This window comes from Benincasa hispida, chromosome 8, assembly GCF_009727055.1.
Source record: "Benincasa hispida cultivar B227 chromosome 8, ASM972705v1, whole genome shotgun sequence".
Taxonomy (NCBI): Eukaryota; Viridiplantae; Streptophyta; class Magnoliopsida; order Cucurbitales; family Cucurbitaceae; genus Benincasa; species Benincasa hispida.
Window position 1 is genome coordinate 2,892,146 of NC_052356.1, and position 13,466 is coordinate 2,905,611.

At 31.6% G+C, this 13,466-nt stretch overlaps 1 pseudogene; it reads right to left on the reverse strand.

Annotated features, from left to right (window-relative positions):
• Positions 1-752: 752 nt before the first annotated feature.
• Positions 753-5,885, reverse strand: LOC120083113 (annotated as a pseudogene).
• Positions 5,886-13,466: the final 7,581 nt, after the last annotated feature.

Here is a 13,466-nt window from a genome sequence, read left to right on the forward strand (position 1 = left end):
CAATGATAAGGATGCCATGGCTTTTTATGGTTACTACATTAGAATTATTATTAAAATGTTTCCCATCAAACAAGACTATGATGTCGTGTACTCGATCTTTGTTGTCCAAGAAACTAGATGTTGTTAGAGGAGTTGTTATTAACCACATATATTCTGATTTTGAGGAGCAACAACATGCTTGAGAAGTCGTTGATATTCCATCAATGAATACATCGTAACGAATAAAAGCATCAGCTTCACATGAATCTGATTCATCCACTTTGAAAACGACACACACAACCACATCTTGCTCTTATTTGGATTGTGTTGAATTCTAAAACATATTGAACTTTCTGTTGTTTGATTGGTGAAGTATTCCGGGATCTCACTGTTCATTATGAACAACTTTCTTGTTGAGTCACTGAATTCAAGTTCCTAGACCGTGATATGATATAGGTACAAGGCTTAAATATTACTTTGATCCATATACTATTGGCTCAATTTGGTTCATTTTGATCCCTATATTTTGAAACCGTTGATTTGGTTCTGTACTTTTAATTTTTGTTCATTTTGGTCCTAGTACATTTTAAAGTGATCATTTTGGTTCCTCATTTTCATTTTCATTATGTTTTCTATGAATCAAAATGGTCATTTTTTAAAAGTTTAAAAACCAAATTGAACCATAGTTAAAAGTATATGAATCACAATGAACATTTTGAATGTATAAGGACTAAAATGAATCGAAGTTGAAAGTAAATGTATCAAAATGAACATACTAAAAGTAGAAAGATAAAAATTAACCAACGTCAAAAGTACAAGCATCAACCAAAGTTTAAACCTATGAACAAATAGAAATACATAAGATGAAAAAAAGAGGAACCTGCTTTGATCCAAATATTATATCAGCAATGTAGTCGGGACTTATTACCAGCAACTCACAGCCATTGGCATCCACCATTTCCAAACCTTGTGGAAGCTCTGCAATGTTTTGAAGAAACTTGCAATTCCTTAATTCAAGAAACCGTAAGGCCGTAAATTTGGGGAGAGATGGTAGACAAGAGAATTTGTTTCCGGACAAATTTAGCTTATTCAAGGATGTACCATAGACATTAGATAAAGTTTCCAAGAAATCTGCATTTGAAATGTTGCATTTTTCAAGATCCAATATACTCAGCTTGGAACATAAGCTAATTTCTTGGAGAAAATTTAAGCTTGATCTGACTTGGGGAAACATCTCGAGTTTGGAACATCTACTAAGTCGAAGTTCTTTAAGACTCTTTAACAAATAAATTGTATCTGGAAGAAGTATGAGATTTTCACAACCTCTTAGGCTTAAATTCTCATGTCCACTAAGATATTCAATTGATGAAGGTAACTCCGCAATGGCCGTACGGTCCAAATTCATCTCCCTTGAACATTTCATGTTTTCATCAAATTCTGGAAGTTGCTCAACCTTTCTGCACCCGATGAGACTCAAATAAACAAGAGATTTTAACCTCAGGTAGCTAGGAAGCTTTTCAAGTTTATAACACGAATCAAGTTCTAAGGTAACAAGCTTATAAAGACATCCGATAAAGTCATGAATCCTTCTTAAATTGTAGCAAAACTTGGGATCCAATTCCTCAAGTTTTGATGCCATAGAAAATTCAGTACTAATTTCCTCAAGATTGTAACTATAACTAAGATTCAAAACTTCAAGGCACTCTGACATGGCATAATTTGGAAGCTTTTCAAGTTTATCACAGCCATTGAGGTCCAAGGTAATACGGTTATCAAGAGAACAATCAACAGACTCATGAATTATTCTCAGATTTATGCATCCTCCCAAATACAGTTTCTTAAGGCTATTTGATCATATGCACAAATCAGGAATTTCTTCAAGTTTTATGCATCTACTTAGATTCAAGACTTCAAGAGACTTCAACATGAGGTAGCTTGGAAGCTTTTCTAGGTTGACACAATCTTCAAGGTCCAATGTTATAAGCTTACTTGGAGAACCAACAGACTCGTGAATCATTTTCAAACTTTTGCAGCTTCTAAGATATAATTTCTCAAGGTTCAATGTTGAAGAGAAGTCGGGAATTTTCTTTAAGAGCGCACAGTAACTCAGATCAACATGCTTCAACCTTTCACAATTCTATAACACACATGGAAAAGAAATCAATAAACACAGTTGGAAAATTTTGACAGTACTCTAGTAGAAAGCTGTATAATTACCTTGAATCTTTTCCCTAAATGTTTGATGAAGCCATGATGCAAATCTAGTCCCACAAGCTGATCATTAACAAACGATCTTGTGTGCAAAGATGACCAAATTCCAATTTCAAATTGAGAGCACTCAATAAACTTTAAATTGTTAGGTAAATACTCAAGTATATTTGCAGAAAATGTTATTCTACGAAGGATAAGCAATCTAAGATTTTTCATGTTTCTGAAAGCTTTTGGATCAATCTTCATGATCGGTTTCCAGTAGTTGTCTACCTTTATGGCTTGAACTGCATCTGTTGCCTACAAAGTAATAAATCCAAAAAATTAACGTTCACTACAACAAATGTGAGATCCTATGAGACTAAAAAAATGTCATAAACAGATTTATTGACTCTTTTCTTTAGCTATTGAATCGATCATCAAGGGAAGAGTATCAATGGCACTTCAAAAAGGTGTTTTATGACTTTTCAATGAAGTCAACAATAAGCAATTAGTGGCATTGATTAATTGTTTATCATTGTTAGTAAATGGCTCAAGAGCTGACTTTTCTTGTCAAGTAAAGTTTAATAACTTCATTTGATAGACAATGAATTTAACTAACCTTTCCTATCACAACGTCTTGGAAATAAGTAAATAAAATTACTTTGGGGGGTTTGGTTACTCCCTGAATTCTCTTTAACATCTTCATAACTTCTTCTGTCATCCACAACCTACTCCTTTTTTCAGGCTCAAAAGATTCACAACGAACAATTGTTTGACCCATTTGTCGAATTAAGTCATGCATTTGTATCTTGCCATCTTCAATGGTAACAAGAGAAAGATCCATGAGAACTGTAATTCCATATTCTGGATTGAGACCACATGCCTTTAACTTATCCTTAATGCAGTTAACATCATCTCCCACTAAAACTTTTCAAGAAAATATCAAGAAAATTTTCCTTTACATTGTCATGAAGCCCCCTAAAACTTATTAGGAAAACAGCTTCAATACCTGGTTCGACGGAGTTTTCAAGTTCATCTAATTTACTTTTCCATATTATTCGTTCTCTCTGATAAAGGAGAGAACCCAAAATAATAAGAGCTAAAGGAAGGCCTTTGCAATAGCATATAGCAAGTTTTGAAAGATCAAAATAATCACTTGAGGGATGAGTTTTCTTAAAAGCATGCCAACTAAAAAGTTCAAGGGACTTGTTGAGATCCAACTCTTGAACAAGATATAGTTGATCAAATGGATGGTTTACAAGTAAATGCTTATTCCTTGTTGTCACAATGATTTTACTACCTTGACCGAACCAATCACGCCCACCAACCAATGCTTCTAATTGATCAAGCCTATCCACGTCATCAAGAACTATAAGAACTTTCTTTGAACACCGTCTATCTCTTACGATATTAATTCCTTTGTCCACATTGCCAACCTTCAAATCAACAACTAAGATTTCATATAGTAGCTTTTCCTGTAGTTGAACTATACCATTGAATATCTCTGAGGCTTCTCTAATATTGGTAAGAAAGCTGTGGCCATCAAATTGATAAGCAATTTTGTTGTATAAAGCTTTGGCCAAAGTTGTCTTACCAATGCCACCCATGCCATGTATCCCCACCATGTTAACACCATCGGACACAACATGTTGAGGCCAACTCCTCAATGGCTCTTAGTTGAGAATCAACTCCAACCGGATGCTTGGCTACTTGTAGTAGCTGTGTTCAATTTACTATAGACAAAACTTGTTTAACAATTTCTTGAATAAGATTAGCCTCATCTTTCCTGTCATTAAGTACACAAATAATTAAAAGGTAACGAACATAGGAAATAGTAGATGAAGTTAAATTGCATTTTGACATTGAATCTTCAAACATTAAGCCTCCATTTGATAATTATTTGAGCTTTTGGTTTTTGATTCTTGAAAATTAAGCTTATAAATACTACTTCCACCTGTAAATTTCTATGCTTAATTATCCACTTTCTACTAATGTCTTAAAAAAAACCAAGTCTAGTTTTGAAAACTAAAATAAAGTTGGACAATCATTTGGTTGTTGATTTTTGGTTTTTTGAAAATTAAGTATATAAACACAACTTTCACCTATTAGTTTTGATATTTTGTCCTCGACATTTTAGGAATGTTTTTAAAATACAAGCCAAAATTTGAAAACTTGCGTTTTGTTTGATAACCATTTGACTTTTGATTCTTTTGTTTTTAAAAATTAAGCATATAAACATGCCATTTACCTCTAAATTTCTTGATTTATTATCTACTTTTTACCAATGTTTTTAAAATCTAAGCTAAATTTTGAAAACTAAAAAAGTAGTTTTTAAAACTTGTTTTTGTTTTTTGGAATTTTATTAAGTATTCAACTCTTGTATTTAAGAAAGATGCAAATCATCATAAGAATTTGAGAGAAAATAAGCTTAATTTTAAAAAATAAAAAACAAAATGATACCAAGCGAGGCCTAAAAAAGTATATTTTAAGAACTCGTTTTTGCTTTTGAAATTTAGCTAAGAATTCAAATGTTTAGTTAGGAAAAAATGAACCATAATTAAAAAATTATGAGCAAATAAACCCAATTTGTAAAAACAAAAATAAAAAAACCCCGGTCTGTTTTGATAATCATTTGGGTCCCATTTGGTAACCATTTAATTTTTTTTTTTTTTTTGGCAAATTATGTTTGTTTCTTACAACTTCTTTGCTATGGCTTTCATCTTTCCTAACTAAATACATGAATTCCTAGTGAAAAACAAAAACAATTTTTTTTTAAAATTTTTTCTTTTAGTTTTTAAAACATGGTTTGGTTCTTCAAAATACTCCTAAAACATAAATAACAAAACAAAGAAAACAATAGATAAAAGTAGTATTTGTACTTTATTTTCAAAAACAAAAAACAAAATAGTTATCAAATAGAGTCCAAATGGTTATCAAACAGAATCTAGAAAAATAGTTTTCAAAAACTTAGTTTTGTTTTTTAGAATTTGATTAAGAATTCAAGTATTTTCTTTAAGAAAAGTGAAAATCATAATTGAAAAATCGATCACAAGACCAAAACAAGCATAAATTTCAAAATAAAAAAACTAAAAACTAAATCATTATGAAAAGGCCTAATAAACCTAGTTGCTAGATCCGAACCAGACAAAGCAGCAACAGTACTCAAAGCTTCCTTCCATCTTTCAGTCTTATTAGGTTCATATTTAGCCAATGCTTCACCAAACCTACCAGTTTGTTTTCGAACCTCAGACGGATCCACTTTATAAAATACAGGCAAAACTATTTGTCCCTTGGATCCCATACACAACTATTTTCACCAGTTCATCCAAACACCAAGTTGAAGAAGCATAATTTTGAGAGAAAATAACAATCGAAATCTTAGATCCCTGAATGGATTTGAGAAGGGACTCAGAAATTTGCTCACCTCTATCTAGCTTTTCATCTATGAAGAAATTGATTCCCCTTTGATGTAAAGCCATCCAAGATGACCGGTGAAATTGGAGCGAGTATCTTCTCCCCTGAAACTCAAAAACACATCGTAATTAGTAATGTCCTTGAAATTTGGGGAAGAAGACGATGATTCTGCTCCGGAAATAATGGAAGAACCCATTACAAAACCAAATGCGAAGAACGAACAATTTTCTGTAGCAATGGCGATGATTTGGAAGAATATACAGATTACAGATAGGCTGAAAATGAATCAGAATGGCATTAAATTGAAGTAGTAAGTAGGTGTATAGTACAAAGCGGAAGAAATAGTATATTTAAACGTAATCATTTTATTTTTTATTTTTGTTTTTGAAAAGTAAGTTTATTTACTTCACTTCTGTTTTTAAATTTTTTTTTTTTTATCTACTTTTCATAGTTTAAAAAATCAACTCAAATTTTGGAAACTAAAAAAAAATTGTTTTTGTTTTTTGAATTTAACTAAGAATTCAATATTTGTATTTAAGAAAAATATAAATCATTATAAGAAATGTGGATGAAATAAACTTAATTTTAAAGAACAATAACAAAAAATCAACTAGTTATCAAATGGAGCCTTAATTTCCTGCATTTTTATCTCATATTAAAAGGTAAACATGATTTTTTAACACCCTTAAAAAAAAATTAAAAATACTATTGATCACGAACTTTCATAAAAATAACAATTTAGTTGATAGATTTTAATTAGTAATGATTTAGTCCATGTACTTTACCAACCGTAATGATTTAGTTCTTATTATGAAAATTTTCATCAAAAGTAAGTGTCAATTTTTATTATGTAACCATTTTGTCTTTATAGTTTATAAATAATTTTGATTTCCAATCAATTTATCAATCTACACTTGTTAGAAATTTCATTAAATCATACTAATAATTTTTATAACAAGAATTAAATTGTTAGAAATTTGAAAGTTAGAGACTAAATTATTACAAATTATAGTTTAAGGACTAAATTATTATCTTACTAAATGTTTAAGTACGAATAGTATTTTTTAAAATAAAAAATAAATTAAAAAAAAAAACTTCTATCATTATATACATAAGGTCAAATCCACTCTTTCCAAAATTAAACAACATTTTGTTGTATAAGAAAACATGTTTCATTTTTAAAATAAAAAAATTGTTTGAAAATTTACATTTTTAGTCTTCTAATTTTAAAAAGTACTGGTAAATCACAAATTTTTAAGAATATGTTTCAAAGGCCACATGAAGTAATTTTTTATTATTATTTTAAATAATTTTATGACATTCTAAATTAGAAAATTATCTCAACTCTCTAAAATTATAATTTTTTTTTGTTATTTTAAATAATTTGACATTTTAAATTAAAGAAATTATCTCCTCCCTCTATAATTAATTTTTAGAATTATGTTTTCAATCACGCATGTTCGAAGCAGTTGAGTTAAGTGTTGAAAGTGTTGAAATGGAGAAAAAAGAGGATAATATTAGGGTGCATCTTATGCTTTCTTCTCTTATCATTCATACAAAAAATAATTAAAATATTACAAAAATAAATAAAAATAGTTTGCCACATATCATATTATGATAAAATAATTTAATGGGATGCACAACGATAGATGCTTTCCCGGATGCACCTAAGTATAATGTGGTCAAGTTTTGATTAAAATTTACATAAATATATGTATTGGTTTTTAGTACAATAAGTGAGGTATTTTGAACCTCCAACTTAAATAACAAAAGTACATATCAATTATCATGAAACTACAATCATTTTGACACATAAAATGATTAAACTGTTTACATTGTTTATGTAACTAATCAAACATATTACTTTTTTTTATGTTATTTTGATAGTAGTTAAAGTGTGACTAAGACACTTTTTAGAACTTTTTCCATGATTTTCATGCTCATAATAACATTTAACCACTTTTTAACAACTTGTTAGGAAGTTTTGAAAGTTCAAGTTGACATTTATGCATTTTTTTTTTAACTTTTGAGAGTCAAAGTGACATTTAGACACTAAATATGTTGTTTTGAGAGTAGTGACACTTAGCTACTTTTTAGGAACTTTTTTGGTGGTTTTGATCGTCAAAGTTACACTTGACACTTAACTTTTTAAATAGGTTTGTTTGAAAGTCAAAGTGACACTTAGGCAATTCTTATGTTGTTTTTAGGGATGGCAACGGGGTTGGAGCGGGGTGGAGATGCACACACCATCCCTATCTCCATGAGGATTTTGTCTAATCCCTCGTTTTGAGGGGTTGAGGTCGAGGTCGGGAATTCCCATTCGGGGACTTTGGTCCCTATGGAGAAAATTTTCTGCTTTTTATTTTATTATTTAAAATTAATTAAATTTAGTATTTACATTGAATTGTAATATTTTTATTACATATATTTGTTTAAATTAATAAATAAAAATATTTTAGTGTTTTTTTTATAAATTTAATAAAAATCAAATTTATTATGTTAGAAATTTAAAATTAGAAAAAAAATATTTAACTAGAATAATAGCTGAAAGCTACTGTTATATATATATATATAAATTAACAATTAAAAAAATTCGGGACAACTGGTCAAATCGGGGATTCCTTGCTCTGATCGAGTCGGGGACTCGACTCCACATGAAATTTTGCCACCCCTATTTGTTTTGGTGTCCTAAAGCTTATATTATATATCTTGTAGTTTGTAAAAAAAAATTATATATTTTAAAAAATAAGAAGAATTTTATTAACATTTAAACTGTATTAATTTAATTCAATAAACTAAGATCCAAGGTTATCTTATGAAACTTAAAACATGTATGTGATTGACATACAGGTGGATCATGTTTAAGTAATAATCTAAATGGTCTGCAATAGATGGATGAGTTCGGGTACTATATCCTGGTGACACTATGGATACGACCCGCTTTGTAGTTGTTACAATTATTGTAAAGTACTACAAATGATCTGATCCTGATCATTCATGTGAAGACATGTGAGTGGGGTATTCTATACAAAGAGTTTGTATAAGACCGAACTGCGAAATGAATAATCTCTCTATATGGCACAATTGCTAGAGAGAAACTTACATTTCACTAGATGACCATAGGTGACTTGACCTTAATTCTGAGTGAGTTATGAACTCCTGTTTATGAGGGCGATTATTCGATTTATATGGGTGATAGTGGCCATGTTAGCCAACTCAACAAGCATACCATTTTGGGGATTTGTCTGAGTAGGGAGCTGGGAACACTATTACGTAAGAAGAAATTTACTTCTTCCCGACCTTAGAGAAATTAGATAAATTGCTCTGTTAATAGCTGATTCTGGGTCTTGAACAATGAGCCTTTAACCTCTCACTAACTCGAGAGGCCTCAGTTTATAATTGGACTATAAATTGTTTGTTCATTAGAAGAATCAGTGGTACTTAAGGAGTTAGATATAATTACAGGGTTGAAACGACAATTTGACCTGTTGTAATTATGAGTAATTTGTTAAGGGTCGACTCACTACTGATTGGTTATATCCGTGGACACAGAAATATATCTAAAATGTGAAGAGTGCAACTATCAATCTTTAGTGGAGTGATCGATAGTTATGAAGGGAATCGAATTCCCGCAGAAGCGTGAGGTCGCCTTACATTTTGTTTTTTAGTTTTTAAGGAAACAAAAATAGCAAAGAAAACAGAAATAATGATGGATAAATATTATAGGAAGCATGCTTTAAGAGGAGAAGCAAAGGGATAAAGCAACAAACCTTTGTTGAATCCCGAAGTCCACGTTTTCCTCTTCGTCTTCTCATGAACGTTTCTTCAACGAACAAGGGACACCATCATAAGTGCAACCTTGTTATTCTCTGGGAATCCAAGGGTAGAAGAGTGGTCTCGATCATCTTGGAAGAGGAAGAAGAATGGAGAATGGTTGAGAAAAGTTTGAGAGGAAATCTAGATTGGAGGCTAGGTTTTTTCACAATGAAATTCCATCCCCGAAATTCGCCATAAAGGGATATTTATGGAGAAGAAGTCTTTCCCAATTTACCCTTAAGCCCAATTAATTAAATAATGTTTATTCAAATAATTAACATACCAATTAAATAACCATATATATTAAATCTAATTTAATATATATAGTTAATTAATTAATAAATAAACATCACATGTATATTTACCTTCACCTCTTAAAATTAGTTAATTAATTCTTCATGAATCTAATTCATAAGAATTTAATATTTGAATAGATTTAAATATTTCTGTCTTAATTTATAGATCACATTTATAATTAACTGTATCATATTAATCTCATTAATATGTTATTCCATCAATTGACTTGAACAATTTAAATCATTCCTCTTATCTATTCTTTAGCCTTATGGACCTTCCAATGATATGAGATTAATTAATTAAACTCATTAATTAAATTAATCAATCTTCATTAGCTATCAGTCACTCCATTAAAGATCGATAGTTGCACTCTTCGCATTGTAGATATATTTCTATGTCCATGGATATAACCAATCAACAACAAGTCGTGTTGGTATTGGTGTACTAAATCTCTTGTATTCTCGTAGATTGTAAACATTGTATAAACAAATTGTTAGTAATAAAATAATTGTTATTTTATGAGCATACACTCAATCTAATAAACTAAGATCCTAGGTTATTTTATGTAATTTAAACATGTATGTAGAGACATACGGGTGGATCATATTTAAATGATAACTTAAACGTTATGTAGTAGATGGATAAGGCTGAGTACTTTATCATGGTGACACTACGGATACAACCCGTTTTGTAGATGTTACAAGTGTTGTAAAGTATTACAAATGATTTGATCATGATCATTCATGTGTAGACATGTGAGCGAGGGTATTCTATACAAAGAGTTTGTATAAGACCGGACAACGAAATGATTAGTCTTATTATATAACACCGTTAATATTAAAGACTTGCATTTCACCAAGATGACTATAGGTGACATGACCTGAATCCTGAGTGAGTTGTGAACTCCTGCCTATGAAGGTGGTCCTTTGATTTATATGGGTGAGAGTAGCTAGATTGCAAACTCAATATGCTTATCATTTTGGGGCTTCGTCTGATTGGGGAATTGGAAACACAACTACACAAGACAGAATTCACTCCTTCCCTGATGTCGGGGTAAGTAGATAAATTGCTCCCTTAAGGGCTGATTTCGGAGCTTGAACAATGTGGCCACACCCTCTCCTGACCCAAGAGGAACTTGGTCATAGTGAGACTATGACTTATTGTTCATTAAGAAGTTAGATATAACTATAGGGGAAAACGCTAATTTTGGTTCAGCTGTACTTACGAGCAATTTGTGAAGGTAGATACAGAAACATATCTATAGTCCGAGGAGTGCAGCTGTCGATCTTTAGTGGAGTGACTAACAGTTAATAGATGTTGAGTAATTTAATTAAGAGTTTAATTAATTAACCAAGTACCACTGGATCTTCAATCAACAGGTGCATAAGGTCCCCTCTATAGCTCAACAAGGATTTATTGAGAACTAAATTTTGAATTAATTTGAATTGTTCAAATTAATTGAGGGAATTAATTATATGTGATATGATTAATTAAATTAATTACATGTGATATAATTAATATAATGTATTTGATACATTATAATAAAAATTTATTTTGAGAGGAATTAAATATTTGAATATGATTTTAATATTAGTTATATGGATGAGATTCAGATAACTGAATTTAGTATAAATATGATTTATATTAAATGTCATGTAATGATGAGAGAAAATAAAACTATATGTTATATTGTGTTCGATACAATATAAAAACTATAGGTTATGTGTTATATTTGATATAACATATAGTGTATATATATATAATAAGGTGGTTACTCTATATATATATATATATATATATATTATTGATTAAATTAAATTAAGTTATTTTATTTTGATTTAATTAATGGGAAGGAGTTACAACTCCCTTTGCTAATCTCTCTCAAAGCAGTACGTGTAAGAGGAGTTGTTGAGATGATCAGTCGTCTTCATCCATTTTTTGTGTGGAACTGGAAAAAAAAAAACTCTCTCTGGTTTTACTCCCAATCACACAGAGAATAAATTTTATTCTCTTCCGTCTCATCCTCTTTCTTTCTTCCAAAATTGTGCAGAGCTCACCACTCCTACATATTCTCATTCTTAAGAGAATACAGAAGGTTCACAAGTAGTGGTGCCCATTTGGATTCTGTATTTTGGAGATTGAGATCCAGTACAAAGGGTTCGTGATCGTGGATTGAGGGAATTACGCGAAGAAGGTGTTCTTCAGGGTAAGCCATTTCCCCCCCCCCAATTTCTCCCAATTCAACGTGCTGTAATTTTAGTTTATAATGCATAATCTTATTTCTGTTATATAATTTACAATTATGTGAAAACAAAAATTGGAAACGATCCTCGCTCCGTACATGGACCTTTATCGGTTCCCTTTAAGTCAACCCTCACAAATCGCTCATAACTACAGTTGGGTCAAATTACCGTTTTACCCCTATAGTTACCTTTAACTCCTTAAGTACCACTGATTTCTCTAATGAACAAATAAATTATAGTCCAACTATAAACTAATACCTCTCGAGCCAGTGAGAGGTTGAGGCCTCAATGTTTAAGACCCAAAATAAACTATTAAAGAAACAAATTGTCTATTTTTCCTAAGGACGGGAAAAAGTGAATTCTGCATAGGAACCTTCATCGGTTCCCTTCAACTCTCACCCATGCAAGTTAAAGGATTGCCCTCACAAATAGGAGCTCACAATTCATTCAGAATTAAGGTTAAGTCACCTATGGTCATCCTAGTAAAATACAAGTCTCTTCTAGTAACGGTGTTATATAGAGAGATGATAGCTTGTAGAAATACAAGCTATTGTAGCCTTTTACTTAGAATTATGAGAGCCAATAAGTAGAATATGCGTCAATAATGCCAAGAATTCATGAGGAAAAGTGAGCTTGCGTCAATCAGCAAAAAAAATCCTCACCAATCCTATACCATCCGTTATTCCACGTCAAGTGTATTTTTGCAGATATTACAGGAATTGATCGCATGCGTCAGTCCTAGACTGCCGTAAGGTTGACCACATGAGTTGATTGTCATAAAGATTAGTTTGCCGCATGGAATGTTGCGTCCACAGAGTGATAAACGTGATAGAAGACTGCTTGTAAGGTAGATGGAATGCGTTGACACCTTAGGAGAAATAAGCTCGAATGCATACCTTGGGAGTATCAACAAGATAAGGTGATGTTGACATTGCCCATACTGCGACAAAGGTAGCAGTGAGTCAGAACACAATCTTATAAATGCTGTCGGCGTTTGAGTTCTATAAATAGCACCTTGGAGCTTCACTTTAAAACATCAGAGCTTCTACCTTAAGGCAGATCCTTGTGATCACAGATAAGAGCATGAACAAACACTCTTTGAGGATTCTCCACCACCACAGCCCCTTCCGAGTGACGACCGGAGTTACGTCGGAGATAGAGCTTGAGAGAGACTTCTCCACCATCTATCCATGGCACCACCAACAGTCTTGACGCATTTCAGATGAAAAATAAGAGATTGTTTTCATCTAGCCTTCCACCTCTCCTCTAATCTCTGTATTGTATTACACTTTGGCTTAAGACATTAATACATTTTGTAATCAATGCATCTCTTAGTTCCTTCAATTCCATATTCTTCATCTTCTTCTTCTTTATCATCGTTTACATTCATCGCTTAGTTATCAAAGGTAATCACATACTCAGTCATGTTGCCTAGAAATAGGACGCATGTAGCAACCCACCGAGAGGTGTGCGTTGCAGGAGTATAATGAGTTAATCTTCTTCTTTTGGTGTGAGGCGGTAGTAATG